The sequence below is a fragment of the Camelus dromedarius genome, chromosome 8 (genome assembly GCF_036321535.1).
Source record: "Camelus dromedarius isolate mCamDro1 chromosome 8, mCamDro1.pat, whole genome shotgun sequence".
In the NCBI taxonomy this organism is placed as follows: domain Eukaryota; kingdom Metazoa; phylum Chordata; class Mammalia; order Artiodactyla; family Camelidae; genus Camelus; species Camelus dromedarius.
In genome coordinates, this window is record NC_087443.1 from 79,716,460 (window position 1) to 79,735,219 (window position 18,760).

An 18,760-nucleotide genomic window follows, 5' to 3' on the forward strand; every position below is an offset into this window, starting at 1 on the left:
AGGCTACTCACATCACGGGGACTGAACATTACGTGCACCCAAGGGCAGTATGGACCTGGACCTCCGAGGGGTCCAGACAACAACCAACCGGAATGGAATCTGGCCTCTAGGCAGAACTACAAGTGTCCAGGAAACATGAGAAAGGGGGGTCCTGTTAAAAAGCACTGGTGAGAGGCAGTAGGTACAATCCCGATGTGGGCAACTTCTTTGGGACAATGAACATGGTCTCTTCAACCTGCTGCAAGGAAACAAAAGAGAGGGCAGAGGAACTGACATATTTAAAGGAACAGATGAGAAGGTCTTGGACTTCACCCACGATGGAGTCAACTGGTGTTAGACTCACCCTCCCACGGCAAATGATTATAAAAGGGAACAAAACAGGCAAGGCAGCTCTTCGCAGGAGCTGCCCGCAGTCACACAGGCTGTCATCCTTGAGAGAAGGAAGCACATGATTGGAACCACGTGCCTCCCGCTTCCAATTAATGCGGGGGCACGGGGAAGTGAGACCACGTGGAGTGTAGTCAGCATCTCACTGGGCCAGCGAGCAGAGACTGGAGAGGAGGGCTGCTGAGAAAGACGATTTGTGGGGCCTGATGCTGGAGAAGGGAGGCCAGGCAGAGACCTCAGCTGAGGGTCCTTGGCTGAGGGTCCTTAGCTGGGGACTGTACTTCACAAGCCCAGGCAACACTCTGCAAAACCTGGCGTCCACCTGGATTTCTATACCCAAGGAAAATATCCCATTAAAATAAAGGTAAAATAAAGACATTTTCAGGTAAATAAAAACTGAGAGGACTGGTACTCATTCCCAATACACCAGGGAGATGCGATGTAGAAGCACAGTGAGACACTGCCACACACCCGCAGAATGGCTAACATTAAGGCGACAGAACAGCAAACTCTGGGGAGGATGCGGAGCAGGGGGGCTGCCACACATTATTGTGGGGGTGGAAATGGTGTGACCGCGTTGAAAACTCTTAGGCAGTTTCTTCCTGTGAGCCAGCAATTCCACTCCTAGGCATTTGCCAAAGGGAGACGAAAGCATATTGCCACCAAAAAGCAAAAATAAAAACAAAAACAAATAACAAACAAAAATCCACACACAAAAAAACCCCACAAAAATTTGTGTGGAAGTAGCTTTATTGATTATATCCAAAACCTGGGAACAACCCAAATATCCATCAACAGGGCATTTCCTAAGAGCATGTGTGACGGTATAAGCTGTGTTATATCCACGTGGTGAAATAGTATGAAGGAATAAAAAAGATTGAATTCTTGGTATGTATGACCTTGTGCCTGAATCTCAAAAAAACATTATTACATTGGGTGAAAGAAGTTAGACACAGATGAGTATAGACAGTGTGTCCATTTCTGTGGATTTCTACAATTGACAAAACTCCACTACAACAGAAGTCACATCAGGGGGTTTCCAGTGGGCTGGGTGGTGGGGATGCTGGTCGCGAGGGGGCAGGAGGGAACTTTCAGGGGTGATGGAAGCCTTTTATATTTTGATGGGTTGATCACACAAGTGTCTATATTAGCCCAAACTCTCAGAAATATACACTTGAGATCTGCATGTTCTGGTATGTGAACACTTTTACCTAAATTAAAAAAGCATTTCAAAATCAAACAAATGCAACTTATGGGCCTTTCTGGACTTGATTGGGGAAAATCAACTATTAAGGACACAGCAATGAGGCAGTTGGAGAGACTGGGATGCTGAGTGACTAGTGATGATATTAAGGGAATATTTTTGTGTGATAATAGCATTATTATTGTGACAATAGTATTGTTATGTTAAAAGAGCCCTTAACTGTTAGAGATACACTGGAATGCTTATAGAGGAAGAGATGTGGTTTCTGGAACCAGACACCCATACATTTCAGTTGTTGAAGCTGGGTATTGGTACATGGGAGTTTATCAAGTTACTTCTGCAACCTCTGTATATGTTTAAACATTTCCTTCCTGTCACAATATAGATACCAAGACTTCATTTTTTAAAATTCCTTTACAGTATTTCACCACATGAATATACCACAGCTTATACCATCACACATGCTCTTACAAAATGCCCTGTTGATGGGTGTTTGGATTGCTCCCAGGTTTTGGATATAATGAATAAAGCTGCTTCCACACTTTTGTCTTTCTTTTGGTGGCAATATGCTTTCGTCTCCCTTTGGCAAATGCCTAGGAGTGGAATTGCTGGCTCACAGGAAGAAACTGCCTAAGAGTTTTCAACGCGGTCACACCATTTCCACCCCCACAATAATGTGTGGCAGCCCCCCTGCTCCGCATCCTCCCCAGAATTTGCTGTTCTGTTTCCTTAATGTTAGCCATTCTGTGGGTGTGTGACAGTGTCTCATTGTGGTTCTAAGTTACGTCTCCTTGGTATGCTGAGAATGAATTTTTACTTACCTGAAAGTGTCTTTAATTCACTCTTATTTTAACGGGGTATTTTCTTTGGATATAGAAATCTAGGCAGACAGACTTTTTTCCCCTGCCCTCCCCCCAACTCAGGGATGGCCAGGTCTTGCAGAGTCTTGCCTGGGCTTGTGAAGTACAGTTCCTGGCTAAGGACCCTCAGCCAAGGACCCTCAGCTGAGGTCTCTGCCCGGCCTCCCTTCTCCCTTCTCCAGCATCGGGCCCCACAAATCATCTTTCTCAGCAGCCCTCCTCTCCAGTCTCTGCTCGCTGGCCCAGTGAGATGCTGACTACACTCCACGTGGTCTCACCTCCCCGCACCCCTGCATTAATTGGAGGCGGGAGGCACGTGACTCCAATCATGTGCTTCCTTCTCTCAAGGATGACAGCCTGTGCTGACTGCGGTCCAGTTCCTGCTAAGAGCTGCCTTGCCTGTTTTGTTCCCTTTTACAATTGTTTGCCGTGGGAGGGTGAGTCTAACACCAGTTGACTCCATCGTGGGTGAAGTTCAAGACCTTCTCTTCTGTTCCTTTACGCAGACCCACCTTCTTCCTGATCAGGTAATTCCTGGGTGATCCTGGCTTAAATTCAGGCTAAGGGCCCTGGCCTGGGTGTCTCCCTGCCCCTCGCAGCCTCAGCCCTGCTGTGTCCCCAGCCAGCCTTCCATGCAACCAGATGCGCCAAGTGACAAGCCCCCTCCCTAGCCCCCAAGTCCTTAAAGGAGTTTCCATTAAACATTTTAAAGTACAGCAATTGCTAGCATTTCAAACAAAAATTCAGCTTTTTGGCTTTTCTTGAAAATAAAGTATCAGGCCACCTTCACCAGGCCTGCTGGAGCTGAGTGGCTGGAGCGGCAGGGGTTCGAGACGCCAGGGACTTTGGCCTCGCAGTGTCCCCGCCGCCGCCACCTCCGTATCCGTGAAGCCGAGGGGACTCTGAGGGGACTCCGAGGGGACCCCGCCCGCCCGAGCTCACGTGGACCCCGGAGCGCGATCGCTGGGGCCTCAGCGCCATCTGGCGACCAAGCAGGGCCACTGCGTCCTTCGGGTGGAAAGGCAGGCTCCTTGGGTGCGTGGACGCGCGAGGTCCGCGAGGGTCCGGAACCTGGGCTGCGCCCTGTGCCGCTGGGACTGGTGCTAAGGACACTCGTCGTTCCAGATAGAGCCCCGTTTATGCGACTTTAAAGGGAGGACACTGCCACCTTTCCATTTAGCGTTTGTGCCTGAGGTCGTTGCACTTTTCAGAGTTGTGCTGAGCGAACCTGGAAGTGTAGGCGCGGTAGCTTGTGCCAATGCGCGGGTTGAGCGGTACCGCCCGGCCGGGAGGAGGCCGGGAGATCCAGAGGGTCCTGGCTGCTCCTATTCCTGGAATCACCGACTCTCCTCAAAACAAACCCAAACCAATTGCTGCTGTAATAAGATTGCTGGAGATATAAACCATTACCTTCTAAAAAGCTCTGAACGCAGTTAAGTGCACGTCTGTTCCAGAACACTATGGGAGAAATGCCTTTAACTGTCTCATGGAGCCTTCAGGTCAGTATTACACCATGGAGCTAATTCCTTTGAACGACTTATTACTGCTATAACAATAACTTATTATCATAAAACTTTAACTTTTTATTATAAACTTAATTTGGAAACTTTAGACATATCTGCCCAATTAGCCATTCTGTATTTCAGGCATTAATTAAGTGTCTACTGAATGTCAGGCAGTGGGTTAAAAGGATGAATATGACAGTTCTTGTTGCCAATAGGCACCCAGCCTGCAGGGGAAAAACACGCAAGAGGCTTTCCGATACAGCGCTGACAGGTGAGACAGGGACTGTGGCCGAGCCTGAGTGTTACGCGGAGTGGTGGAATAGTGCGCCACCTAGAGGAAGGTCTCAGTGATCAGACTGAGCAGTAACCACCGCAAAGATGGAGCATTTTGGTATGGCCAGGAATGCACCTTATTTTTGGTTACATTCCACTTCTGTGCTTCTGGAAATGTCCTTCAGGTAAACTGTGGAGACAGACTGAACCTATAGAGGTGTGAGGGTTGTTAGAATCTATATTCCTGAGCTTGCTGGGTGGAGTGTCGAGTTAACATAATTGTAATTTTTATCGTAGGCCCGTGCCGTGTCAGGCGCTCTGCTAAGCGCCGCAGGTTTCCCCTATATCCTGGGTACTGTGGTTATTCTCACGATGGGCAGGACCATGTGAGGTCCTGGGGTGCAAAATTTAAGGAAATACTTGATCTCAGGGGCTGACCCTCCACCAGCCTGACCCTGAGAGCGAGCACCTCCTTCAACTTAGCGCCTCCCCCCACCTGTGTGCCTCTCTCATTTGGCCCTGATTCCCACTTTACAAATGAGGAGACCGGAGCACAGAGAGGTTAATAATGCTTCTATGATCACACAGCTTGGCTGGAACATGAATCCCCTGGCTTTGTCTGACCCTGATGTCCTTACTCTTAACAGCTAAGTTACGTGGTTCCTTCTCATGGCTCTCGGAGTCCCTGCCCTCCACGCTTTTGATTTTTTCAGATATCTCAATCCTTGGCAGCTTAGTTGATTACAAAGCAGTGGAGAAGCCGCTCTGGAATCTGTCTCAGTGGGGAGCCTTGGGGGCCCCGAGCTGTGAGTCCCTCCCGGGACTGGGAATGGCGGGCTGGGACTCAGGTACCATAGCCGAATGGCCACCTCGGGGCCGAGCGTACAACCTGACAGGTGAAGGCTTCTGCAGCCAGCACGGACTGGTTGTGCACAGCACGCGGGCCCTGTGGGGAACTGGCCCTCACTCTTCCTTCCCCCAGCCCACTGAGGGCGCCCTTGCCCCTTGACGCTTAGCACAGACTGAGGCTTTATTTCGCATTGTAATTTACAAATACCGATGCTAACAGAGTCGGAAGGCACAGCAGTGTCTCCCGTCTGTTGTGAGCCAGGCAGGACCCCGCCCCATTTCCGGGGCTCTCCCGTTAAACTTCCTGAGGGGAGGAATCTCGAGGGGGAAGAGTCATCCCCGTTTGGCAGATCGGGTCCGACTGTTGGAAGGTGAGGTGGCTTGGTCCACGTACACAAGCAGTCTGTGCCAACGCAGGCGGCAGTCCGGTCTTTCTGTGACCCCGCTGCTCCAGACGTCCTCTCTGCATGTGAAGGACCACTCCGTGAAGGAGGCGGCCGCTGCCTCATTTGCTTTTTGTGGTCAGGAGATGAATGCTGTCTGTTCCGGGGTCCACTGGCCCCCGGGCGGACTCAGGGAAACGCGGCTGGAGCAGGGAAACCTGCCGTATTACAGCCATGACAGGGGCACCCAGAAACTGAGAACATCTCATGTGGCACTTGTTTTTAAAATAATCACATTATTAAAATTTTGAAATCATTACTTTTTTCATTAGCAAGTTCTGCTTGTAATTGGATATTTTTTTCCAACGAGAAATAGTTACTCATCTCTAAAATGTTACAAAAGAGATACGTGTTCAGTTTTTCGCTCATATTCTGCATCGGATCTGTAAGTCTTCATCTGGCATGCAAATGCGTTTTCGTGAGCTGGCAGCAGCTTGAGGGGCTGAGGACCTGGGCTTTGGAGAGGTGTGGGCCCGGGTTTACCCTCCTTCCTCACCTTTTATCTTTTACTGTAGTAGCAGCTTTCACAAGCAAGCAGTAATAACATTGACTTCTGGGGGTTCTTTTGAGAATTACATGAGATAAAAGGTGTGAAATGGCTGATATGGGCTGAATTATTTTGGTGGCGTGCTAACTCCCAGTGCCTCAGAATGTGACTGCATTCAAGCATACGGTCTTTAAAGAGGTCACTTAAGTTAAAATGGGGTTATGAGGGTGGGTCCTAATCCAATATGATTGGTGACCTTAGAGGAAGAGGAGACTAGGACCAGACACTCACAGACAGAAGACTGTGTGACGGCAGGGAGCAGACGGCCATCTCCAAGCCCAGGAGAGAGGCTTCAGGAGAGACGAGCCAGGTCTCGGCCTTCCAGCGTCCAGACTGTAAGAAAACACATTTCCTTGCTTGTCCGGCCTCAGGGCTTTGTACGGCAGCCCAGGCAGACCACCGCTCTCCCGACCTGGCTTAGATCAGGCCCTCAGGAAGCCCTAATTTCTTTTTCCTTTTCTTATCCCTTTTTTGGGAGGCATCTGATTTTATTAATTCATTTCCTGGAGGTCAGGAATCGTGCCATGTTCATTTTGGCTTCGGCAATGGCTAACACACCCAAGGTTTACAGCATGAGTGATTCCTCAAAGTGTGTTCCGTGACTAGAGTCTCGAAAGACCCTCCCTTTGAAAAAGGGTCCCCTGGTCAGATGACTTTGGGAAACACTGTGTAGCCTATTTCCTGCTTAAAGCCCCATCACACGCACTGCCCTGGAGCACAGGCATCGGCAGGAGGCTCTGCAGAAACACGCTGTCTCACCACCGTTTCCCAAGCTCGGTGGGCCGCGGGGCTGTCCTGTAGAGCCCCTTCCTGCATTTTAAGGAGTGACCTTTGGCTGAGTTGGGCCGAACCAGCCTCAGGATCTGACTTTGCACTTGGTACTTCCATCACAACGGAGACGGGGCTGCACAGCTGCAGACGGTGCCTCTGACTTGCTCAGGGTTTTGGACGATTAATTCTAACCAGGCGCATTTTTAGTGGAAGGAGAATGTTGTATGTATGGGGGAGACCCTCTCTCAGGGCTTTTTTCTTTCTTTTTTCTGACGTCATTCCACTGTTTTCTCACCACGGCCCACTCACCTCTCTCTTCTCACACTCTGCATGTAAAGCGATGTATTTGGGGGGCAGGGGTGCTAATTAATGAAGCCCTGCATTTAGTATTATGCACCACTGTTTTCATCCGCTTTCTTAGTAACTTCAGGCAGATGTTTTCTCTCCTAGTTTAAAAGCCTTTCTGGTCAATATCACTCACCAAAGACGAACGAAGGTAGGATGTTGGTCACAGCCAAATAAAAGGACCTTCCTGAGCATCTGCCTCCGGTGGACAGCAGGATGCCAGGCAGCAGCAGGAGTGCACGGACGGCAGCCACGTGCACCCACACGCACCCACACGCCCGAGCCTCGCAAACATGACACTGAGCGAAGCAGCCAGATACGGGAGGTGCTTGCTATAGGCTTCCATTCGTGCAAAATTCAAAACTGGACAAGGCCAGTCTGTGGGTTTGTGGTCACCCTTGGGTGGAGGGTCCTCAGGCTGTCTGGGTGCTGAGCAGAAGGGCGTATTTAGTCTGTGGGAGTTTCCTGAGCTGAGTTCTTGTGACCTGTGCACATTCCTAAACATGTGCTGTATTCGAATAAGATGTCCCTAACTGGAAAAAAAAGACAAACGAAGCTTGGCTCCAATTTTATTCATTAGAGGAGATGTTGCTTCCTTAGTAAGCATTTTGATAAAATAATTGTTTTATTTACTTATTTATTTTTAAAATTTTACTTTTTGGGGGACGGTAATTAGCTAATTATCTATTTTAATGGAGGTACTGGGGATTGAACCCAGGACGTCGTGCACGCTAAGCACGCGCTCTGCCCCTGAGCTACACCCTCCTCCCCAAGATAATTGTTTTAGATTGAACAGCAACTTCAAAATTCCCAAGAAAATCTATAACGGACATTCCAAGGAAGTAGCTCTGCCATGAGAGAAACGGGCTCACTCTTCAATTCTCTCCCCTCAGTTGGTCTGTCCTGCCTCCCCCCACTCGCGTCTGGGCCCTCACCATCTCCCTTCCCCAGTGGCCTCCACCTGGGGCGGCTCTGCGGATGCCCAGACCCTCCAGGATGTCCAGGCTCATGGCCAAGGGGAGTGAGACAGGGCCACTCTTGGTTCCCTGGCCTTGAAGGGCAGCTTAGGGTCAGGATAGGTCCCGATCCCGTGGCTGTGGAAGCAGATAAGCCCCAGAGATGTTTCACTCGGAAGACTTCCTGGTCCACAGGAAACAGCTCTGCTGTGAAAAAAAAAAAAATTAATGAACAGAACCCTCAATTAAATAGAGTTGGGAGACCAGAAGCGGGTGCTCTCATGTCCTGTGAGGACACAGCCCAGCAGGAAGAAGGAAGACTCCTCTCCTGTCCTGCAAGGACTCAGCCAGTGAAAAGCCTTACACTCTTTGTACACTGCAGCCCGCCTGACCTCCTCTTCCTCTCTGTAAAGCGTCTCCTTCCCTTGCCGTGCAGGGACTCGCATGTGGCTCGCCGTGATTGCAGACCCTGAACTGCAATTCTCTGATGATCCCAAACAAACCCATCTTTGCTGGAGAAATATCTGGCATCTATTTGTTTCAAGTCAACAGCTGTTTTATTACTAAATCTGTTTTTCAAGGGTAATTTTCATTTTTCTGAAAGTACTAAGTTTCTCAAGGAGAAAAGCATTGCAACCAAGGAGAGTTAGTTCATGTTTGTCAAATGTGCTCTGAGTCTATCCTGAGACTGGGCTTGGTGGGGGCACATGGGATCCTGTCAGGAGGAGCCTCCAGGAGCCCACGGACAGGAGAGCAGAGGCCTTTCTGCAGGGGGTCTGTGACTCCCGGTTGCAGAGGGCCAGCCTGTGGGAACGAAAGCGACACTTGGCAGTCACATGTGCACCTGAGATCCAAGCGCTTCCTCTTTTTGAAATCATGATTTCAGTCATCTCAGGAATCCCCACTTCAGTTGATGAAACTTGAAACTTGATGGACAAATCTTCTAATGGCTCTTTTCTTTAACCCCAATTTACTGGTATTTTCTCAACACCTCCTTATGACTTTACTTACAGCCTAGGCCATCTGTGTTTCTTACAGATGCAAGCACATACCATTGGCTCCAGATTGTATTATGTATATTTACTTAATGAAATATCACAAGATTCACAAGCTGATATGATTAGAGTTACATTAAAAAGAATGTAACCTGTTGTTGGTCTAAGGAGTTTTGTTTCCTAGTTGAAGTTGGGATCACCACAATCCAGTGCTGTCTTGCTGAAGATTCTACTTGTTTACGGTGGGGAAACCCTCCGGGCGCAGCTTGACAATTCTACTGACTTGAGCACTGAAGAATGATTTACTGGCGTCTCTCTCACCTGTTATCTGTCGTGGTCGGACACTGTTTAAGTTGACTTGGAATTTAGCCAGGCTTAACTGTAGTTTCCCTTCTAAACAGGTCATAGATTTGTCCAGCTGCCACTGTCAGAAAAGCGTGCTCACAGGTGCATGTTGCTGTATGCACAGCTAAGAGATCTGTTCATTACATTGCGTGAGTTTTAACTAGTCTGCACATTTTTTTCCTAAGAATGGTCCTTTTTTCTTTTCAATTAAGGAAAGCCAGTAACTACCTCACACTCTCCAGCTTTGTATCCTTTTATTTTAGAGGCAATTCGTACTCCTGCTGGCATGCACTGCTGGCGTAGCTGCGGCCGCAGGGGAAGGAGTCTCTCGGTCTTGGTGGGTGGCCTTGGTTGGACTTAACGGGGCACAGGGGTGTTTCGCGGGTGCTGCGGCTCCTTCACCCTTTCCCCAGCAGTCCTTGCACCGGCTCCGGAGCTGGCCTAGAGCAGCCCCGTCCACCTGGAAGTTGTTACAAAAAACCAGACTGGTATCTATGGAGTGCAAACTATGTTTTAGGCATCTGCTAAAGTCTTTACTTGGATCATCTCATTTTACCTTGAGAAAAACTCTCCGAGGAAGGTTCTTTTATAGAGGATCCTAATCATAAATATACTGCCTGGCAGTGGTTACCTAGCTAATGAAATGACAATCTAACTTTTTTTTTAAAATCAAAGCTATACATGCACCTGATTTAAAAAACAAAATAGTTTTACAAGGTTTGTCAAAAGGCACACACACCTCTGACTCAGAGCTCCCTGTCCATGCGTCCTTACTGCCAGAGGCCAGCCCCTTTGTGTTGTGCTGATGTGTTGTGTGTTGGCACCACTCCTTCTGGGTGTCTCATCTGAAAACTCAGGCTTTCCTCGGTGAAGGTGAGAAAGCACACCTGTCCCCTCCACGCCCACCACACACACTCACATCCTTGTATCCATCTGTCTGCTTCCTGTCTTTACCTGGCAGTTCTGGTCACAGCAGGGGCCGTGCTCATAACTACGTAAATGCTATTCGAAGCTCAGCCATGGAGTAAATTATGATCACTCTTTACTTTATTGCACATTTTTCGGTTTTATTTTTCCAGGAGTCAGTTTTCTTTGATTTCCGGCCCCGCCCACCCCCCCCCCAGTCGCTCAGCTTTGTGTGTTCATCACAAAGTCATTCGTGTTAACCCTCAAGGCCTCTGCGTGTCTCCCACACTCTCAGGATTTCACCTTCCTGAGGGAGACCTTTCCCAGAGCATCTGTCCTGGGGCATCCCGCCTGCGCCGCTGGACCCCTAGACCTGTGTTCCGGACACATTTCCTTCTGTTTTTCTAAATCTCAAGCACACCTGCTGATCATCTCCTGAGAAAAGACTTGTGGGAAGCACATTTTTAAGAGCTTGTGGGTCTGAAAGCATCATTATTCCACCTGATGGTCACTTCATTTCTAGGTAGGCAATAATTTCCCTTGAGAACTTGGGGGTTTTCAGTCCACCGTCTTTGGCTCCGGGTTTGGTGTTCAGAGTCCCGAAGCCACCCTGGTTCCTGACCCTTAGACGGGTCTGTTTCTCCTTTCACTTTTTCCTCTCTCATTTTTATTTTTAATTTTTATTTTCATTAAGAAATGAAACCCTCTTACTGTAGTTTGAGTAGACTTGGGGGGGGGCATGTGTTTAATTGGCCCTCTTTTCCCAAGAAAAACCCCTCAAGTTTGTGACTTTGAGCTCATCTCCCTTCAAAATGCACGTTTTCTTTGCTCAGGACCGAGAGGCGCTAATAATAATTTAATTGAGAGAAAATAATCCTCAGATGTGATCAGAGAATGATGGCAGTGATCGACACCACAGGTGCAGGGGCAGAGCTTGGGCTCAGAGTCGCCGGTGGCTGAGGTCCAGCGTTCTTTCTGTGGCCCTGCTCGGGGCGCCGGGGCGGCGCCTCCCACAGACCCAGAAGAACACAGCTCCTCAAGACAGAAGTCAGGGGGCTGTCCTGGGACGCAGGGCTTTGTGACTCAGAGGCCCTATTCCAGACCAAGCTTCAGCCAGACCCTGGGCACGAGTCTTTAGGAAGTTTGCATAAGGGTTGCAGTTTCCAGGCTCCTAGATGCTCCTCCCATGGGATGAACACAGTCCCCGAGCCCACGTTCACATGTCCTTACTACCACGTGTATAGCCTCACGGTTTCAGAGCCAGGACACACACATGGCTTCTCCAGGGAGTAAGGACCCACAGGTAGCTCCCCAGTGACCAGAAGGACCCGGACGCAGCCCTCGGCTCTGGGAAAGCACGCGTCTCATTGTTAGCTCTGATGCGATGGAGGTGAGCTTCGGGAAAGCTTGCTCCAGGAAGCTGACCGTGATTAGAACACCCCCTGCTCCGGGTGGTGGGCTCACATCTTAGCAGGACCCCGTGCCTGCTCCCAGCCCGCTCCTCTGGCAGTCGGAGGTTTGTTCCGTTTACTGGGATCTCAGAGGAAGGGCTTGTTTGAGCTGGAATTAAACAGACTAGGCAGGCGCTGCTTCTAAGAAGTTTTACACATTTTTTCTCCTTAATCAGTTATTAGTTGTTCTCCACAGCGGTTCCTGACACTTGAGATGTTCAGGGATGGGTATGAAATGAGGAGAACTTCCCGCGGCTTGTTGCTGATTTTTGCGATGGGCAGCTTGAGTGAGTGAGTGGGTGAATGAATGAATAAGATGATAAATAATGACAGAACAATCATAACAATAGCATAGCATTTGTGAGACACTTGCTATGTGTGCAGAGTATCGTACAGATCAGTGTTTCTCAGCCCCAGTGTCACCTTAGAACCCCCTAGAAAGTTTAACACAGGTCTGGACCCTACCCTAGACCGACTTAATCAGAACCTTTGATCTCATGATGAATTTCTCCTTGGGGCACCGTGATGACTGAGAGTCATCAAGGTGGATTTTACCCTCTAAACTTCACAAAAGCCCTCTGAGGCAGGTCAATTCACAACCTGAGGGCAGGCAGGTCAGAACCCAGCCTGCGTGGCTCAGGTGGTGATTATCCGGGGTCTGTTTTTCCCGAGTCACTGGGGGAGGTGTCCTGTGGACAGTCAGGGGGCAGCCGGGGAGGTCCCTGAAGATGCCATGTCTACCTGCAAAGGTGAGCAGTACACGTGTGTGCATGGGATTGTGCAGAATTCTTCATTATTTCAGATACTAACATTAGCGTAGGGAAAGCGGTCCTGTCCAGTCTGCAGACTCTTCCTGTGGGAAGACTTGAAACTTTCAAGTCAATAAATGACACCAAGAGCCCCTTCATCTCAGGGTTAATTGTAAATACCGTTTTCTTTCCTTTTGCACAGACACACCCCCCCAGCTCCACATCTCCAGCTGGAGCCTCTCTGCATCTTTAATTCTTTGATGCTTCTTTGTGTGACTAGATCACAGCTTCTTTGTCAGTCCTGCTGCAGTGGGTGATTCCTGGTTGTGGCTGCTGTGAGCTTCCTGCCGGCTGTGAACATTCTTGTGCGTGCCTTTTCGGTGCACACGTGTCTTCTTTTCTGCTGGGTATATATTTAAGAGTGGAGTTGCTAGTGTGGGTAAAACTGTACGTTCACTTTTAGTAGATCCTGATGAAACGTTTTCTAGAGTGGTTGTACCAATTTTCACAGCCACCAGCAGCACGTGGGTCACTCCAAGCCCTCACCTGCATTTGAGCCCTTCTGGTGGTACCAATATGATCTCACTGCGGTTTCAGCTTATTTCCCTGCTGATGGATGACTGTCAGCACCTTGTCACACGTTTAATGGCCTTTGGCTATTCTCTTTTGTGAAGTCTCTGTTCAAGTTTTAGTCTGATTTTCTATTGGGCTGTCTTTTTCTGATTAATTTGTGTTTAAAAATATATTCAAAATGTCAGTACTTTGTGACACACAAAGGTATACGTACACGTATGCCCACATAAGTACATACACACACGGATGATCTACTCAGTGGGTTGGCTTTTCATCCTCTTGATGGTGTTTTTTATTTTAATTTTAGTTGTAATACAGTCCTATTTAGAGATTTTTCTTTGTAGTATTTTGGGGGTCTTGTTTAAGAAATCTTTGCCTCCTCCAAGTTCACAAAAATGTACAAAGTTGTATTTCACCTTGGTCTGCGTTGGTTTTGGCGAATGGTGTGAGGTAGGAGTGTGTGTGTATTTTATATACACGTATTTTGTTTGTTTTGTTTTCCTCTTAGTGGACATCCAGTTGACCTAGCACCGTCCTTTCTACTCTGCATTGATGCATCACTTGGTCCTAAATATACATGTTTTTTGTTTGATTTGTTTCTGTTTTGGATCTCTTTATTTCTGGCAATGTGTGCCCTCCAAGTTCATTCTTCTTCAGGGCTGCCTTGGTTATTCTGCACTGAATTTATAATAATGTGGGGGAGAATTGATGTATTAGCAGTTTTCAGTCTTCAATCCAAAAATCCTGGAATCACACTTCATTTATCATTAGTCCTCTCAGCAGTATTGGGTTAGTTAGAAAAATTTTTTTGAAGGTTTGTGCACATTCTCAGCTCACGGCCTCTGTGGGCTCTCATTCCTTCCCTTTTTAACCCTCCAGTCCCCGTGTCAATCTTGGACTAACAGAAGTGCCATTCTCAGAGATGGCTCTCTCTCTTCATTAACAAACCCAGTAACCTTTCCTAATTTTCTGTTCTTTTCCATCTCTCTGTATTTTTAACATCAGTGTTTCCCCTCGATTTTGACTTTTCTTAGCAGCACCTGACTTTGTCATGATGACAAATTTATAATTAAAAAAAAAATTCAAGTTCAACTTGTTATTTATAACTTAGATAATTGATTTCTTGACTATGTGTAAGCACATCTGTCTGTCCTTTGTGATTGGAGTCCCGCATTCTGCTGATTCTTATTTTGTGGTTGGCTGTATTCCTTTGATAACTATGTAAGTTTAAAAAAGGAAAGGTCTAAACTGTTCTTAGTAACAGTGATCAGTACATCCACGTAAACTAAAAACATACGTGCAGCATATTGTATACATGTATTTGCATGGGGGCTTAAACAGCGGTAGTTTTATTTTCTCAAGCTCTGGAGGCCGGAAGTCCAAGATCAAGGTGTCGGCAGGGTTCGTGTCTCCTGGGGCTTCCCTCCTGGCCCTGGAGACGGCCGCCTTCTCCCTGTCTCCTCATGTGGTCTCTCCTCCGAGCATGAGTCCCTGGTGTCCTTTCCTTTTCTTATAGGGACACCAGTCTTATGGGAGTAGGACCCACCCTGATGACTTCATTTCACCTTGGTTCCCTCCTCGAAGACCCCATCTCCATATGGTCGCGTTCTGAGGAGCTGGGGGTTAGGAGTTCAGCTTATGGATTTTAGGGGGACACAGTTCATCCCCCAACAGTCTCCATGTCCTTGAAGGGAACCGGGGGATGGCGGGAGGTAGAGGGGAGGGTGGACCTGCTGAGAGTGTGGGGCGTCTGCGGTCCAGCCTGGGGACTGCAGGGGAGAGCCCTGCCGTGTCCGGGATTCCAGGTTCTCCCTGGGCTTGTGCGGGGAGCAGAGAGGAGCGGAGGCAGAGGGAAGCCTTGTCAGCAGGAGGGCAGCACTGATGACTGGCTAGGGAAGTCCCTGCACAGGAGTCCGGCTGGGCTAAAGACAGGGCTGGGGGCTTGGGGCGGGGAGGGGATAAACACGGCTTTGCACTTTCCCCCAGCACCAGACTTTCAGTGATTTTTAAAAAAAATTCTCCATCTATCTCTTGTCTTGCTCCCCTACTGTTGTCTTTTCGTTCTCTTCCAAACCAGAAGAGGGCAAATAACCAAGGGGATGCTGTTGGAAGCCGCCAGGCTACCTCCTTGTCCCTGTCTCAGGCTGTGGCCCATCCGAGCCCCCAGTGTGGCCTGACTCTGGATTTGGCGTGTCAGAGGCTGAGCCTGTTGGTTGTCCCTGGGGCCAGACGTGTGCAGAATTATCATTTGTTATGGAAATGACCTTCCGTGACAGAAGCCAGGCGGCCGCCCTCTTGTTCATAAAAGTTTACATTTCTCGGGCTCCGTGATCGGCTCCGACTTGCTCCTAATTGCTTGGGTAATGGAAGTAATAATAAAGCAAGAGATGATGGACGAGGCCATTACATGAATGGTTGCCCATTTGCCAGCAGTGGAGGCTGTGTCACAGCGGGAGCAGAGTCTGCCCTCCCAGAGTGGAAGCCCCTTTGTTTTGCAACAGGAAACCTCTCATCACCTGAAGGCAGCGTTCATTTCAGGCTGGAGCCGTCAAGTGCAGCTGAAGTTCAGTGCCTGTTCTGGAGTTGCTTCTCCATCATTGGACTGTTGTACCGAGGCGATCCCTTCTGCAAACACGGAAAGCGATTTTATCATCTGCTCTCAGGCAACTGACGTGGGGCTGCTTTCCTTTCACATTTTTACAGCAGCTAACTCACAACCAGGGCTTTCCAGAGCTCAGCAAACCATCATAATTAAAAACAAAAGTTAATAGTTTCAACGCCCAACAGTAAATCAGTGTGAACACTTGGCTGGCTCCAGGAAGGAAGGTCTTTGCCTCCCGGGTCCAGGAGAAGCACAGCTGACCTGACAGTAGGGACCCTCAGGGTGTACCAGCTGGGTGGGTGCCCTCCTGCTGGGATCTGCAACTGTTGCACCGACAGGTTTCAAAGGAGGAGTACAATTGAGGGGGCTTCCTCCCCTGGAGCCTTCGTGCCTATGAATGCTGTTCCCCCTTCAGCTCCTGCACATGCGCGGCCAGAGCAACAGAGAAAGGAAGAAACACAGAAAAAGGAGATGAGGCGAGAACAAGGGAGTTAAAGCCACGCCCACACCTCCACTTTCTCCTTCGCCCTCCTGCAGACCCACCTCCCGCTGCCCGCCTTCCTTTCTCCTTGGTGTTCTTCCTTACCTTTCTGCAGCCGCTGGTTTTTATGGAGTACCTCCCTTAGGATTTGCACAGGGTACTTGTTTGCTGTTAGCCCTGAGCAGTGATGGGTGCTTAGTGGGTCCGCAAAGCATGATTGCTAAAGAAATGAGCAAGAACATTGGTGAACGAATTTCCAAATGACCTGCGGATGCTCCCATCTGGGCTTTCTAGAACCATTCCAAACTAGCTGTCTTAGGGGAGAGGGCATTTTTTTTTCCCTCTGGGCCTCAGTTTCCATCTCCTCCCCTCCAACCCCCACCCAGTAACCATGAAGTAAAGCCACATTTCTTGGCACAGCACTTAGGGCTGAGCACTAGATTCCGGTTACCAGTCATCTTCCCAGTTTTGTCTCTTAGTAGGCTCAGCGTCACCCTCACCGGCAGCCAGGCTGGCTTGCTGGCTACTTTCCAGGGAGGAGAACATCACGAGTAGGAGAAGGAAGGGGAAGAAAGGAAGATACATAAGTAAAAGCAGGAGGGAGAAGAAATGGAATTTCCGCTCCTTTGTCTCTGGCGGCTCCTCCAGGGCCCCCCTCCCTGCTGGAGGACAGAGACCTCCCAGCCCAGCACTCACTCCTTCCACCAATGGTAGAGCCCCGGAACTCAGTTTAGTTCAAAAAAAGAAAAGAAAAATCCCTTGGAATAATGGCAGAATTATGGTGATCAAATGAGCTGACAGGAATTCAATCATAATTTATTTAAAAATCTCAAAGTACATCTCAGTGTTTCTTGGTCTGTTCCATATAAACCAGAACATGATGTAACGGATAAGGGTAAGTTCACCTGCCCCCAACCCCCTCCCGCAAGTGGGAACATCACTCATGCAGTAGGTGGCACTGGCTGATGCTACGGGGGGTGTCACCTCGTATAGGAACAGGCATTTCAGCTAATATTCACTGTCCATCTTTAGGTCCCAAAGAGCCATGCTGGGACCTTCGGGGACCACACTGTGAACAGTCTAAGAGAAGGCCCGCCCTCTGGCCCTCACTACCAGGCTTAGGGAGAAATCCTTTAAATTCCCAGCTTCACAGGAGTACAGATCGTCCTGATTCTGAGGGGAAACGATGTAGGTTTTGCAGGAGGAGCAGGCTGGATGCAAGGGGACCACGAGGGCACACAGAGTATCGGGGCCTGGGGCTAGTGACCTGGGTCGTGGTTACTTCTGAAGGGGTAGAGAACAAGGGCCTTGCACTGAGCTGGATCCCAGATCCCTGGTCTTTGGCAACCACTCAGCCCACACAGGGCTCAGTTTTCCCATCTCTAAAATGGGGATAACACTGACACGGCAGGGTTGTTAGAGCCTGAGAGAACCGAAGGGTTTCTTAACAAAGCTCCTGGCACAGCTGTTATTTGAATTCTAGTGTTTTTAACTTTCACATGAATCTGGCATTGGTTTGCCATTTACAAAGTTGCCCAAGGTGTGGGGTGGGCATGTAGGTGGCTGTTGGCCTTACATCGTGGGGCTGGCCCTGATCTAGCAGGGGACATCCTGATGGGGTCTCAGACCAGGTTGGACATGGTCAGTTTGTCCAGCAGAAGACGCAGAGTTCCTACAACCTGGGTTAAGTGCTCAGTTGAAAGGAAGGGGCTTTGGAATGAGGCGGAGCAGACTGGGGGCCTGGCTCTGCAGTGGGCCGCGTGGCCTCGCAGGAGTTTCTGAATGTCTCTGAGCCTCGATTTTCTCACCTGTGAAAGGGTTGAGCCTGCTTCTCAGGGAAACTATGAGAAAGAAATAAGCCAACACAGGTGAACCTCGCAGTCCACAAGAATTTCACTTTCTTCCTCCCTTAAACCAAAGCTCCTTCTGGGTCCCGGCCCGGACTCCTCCCCTGTAATGCACTCTGGGGACCTTACGCGTTCCTGGGCTCTGAGACTAGACGCAGAGGGCCAGCCTCAGGGAAAAGAGATGGTGGTGGGAGAAAGTCCAATGGGAAAGAAGGAATCAGAGGCAGTGAGGGTCTCCTCGTGTGGCCTGAGCTGTGGGAGATCCCACATGGGAGGTGCGGTGACCGCCCCGGCTCCACGGCCCAGAAAACTGCTGGCTGCCAACAGTTAAGGCAGTGTGCGGATTTTCTGAGAGGGGAAAACGCCAGCCTTAGGTCACTATTTTCTTATCATTTGTAAGATAACGTTATTCATACTCAAAAGGAATGATTACTTTTATTAATTTAAAAGCTGAAATGTGGAGTAATTACAATTGGGGATTTTTCTTTCAAATGTGTACAGAATTTTGAGTCTGATGCAGAAATTCTACCCAGAACTCTAGATTGTTTTGAGAAGCTGCTCTAATAAAATGAAGAATTAGAAAGATCACTCGTAACAGCTCAAGGGGAGTTCAGTGATTTAACAAGCAATGCACACAGAATTTTGTTCAGTGAGGAATACACACTTTCTAA

General features: G+C 48.9%; 1 long non-coding RNA gene across 2 annotated transcripts in view; it reads left to right on the plus strand.

Moving 5' to 3' along the window:
- Positions 1-2,810: 2,810 nt before the first annotated feature.
- The window catches only part of LOC135321877 (uncharacterized), a 99,168-nt gene continuing 83,218 nt past the window's right edge, over positions 2,811-18,760 (plus strand). For both annotated transcript variants that reach the window (XR_010382064.1, XR_010382065.1), the window contains exon 1: positions 2,811-2,978. This is a non-coding gene — a long non-coding RNA (uncharacterized LOC135321877). The remainder of the gene's footprint in view (positions 2,979-18,760) is intronic.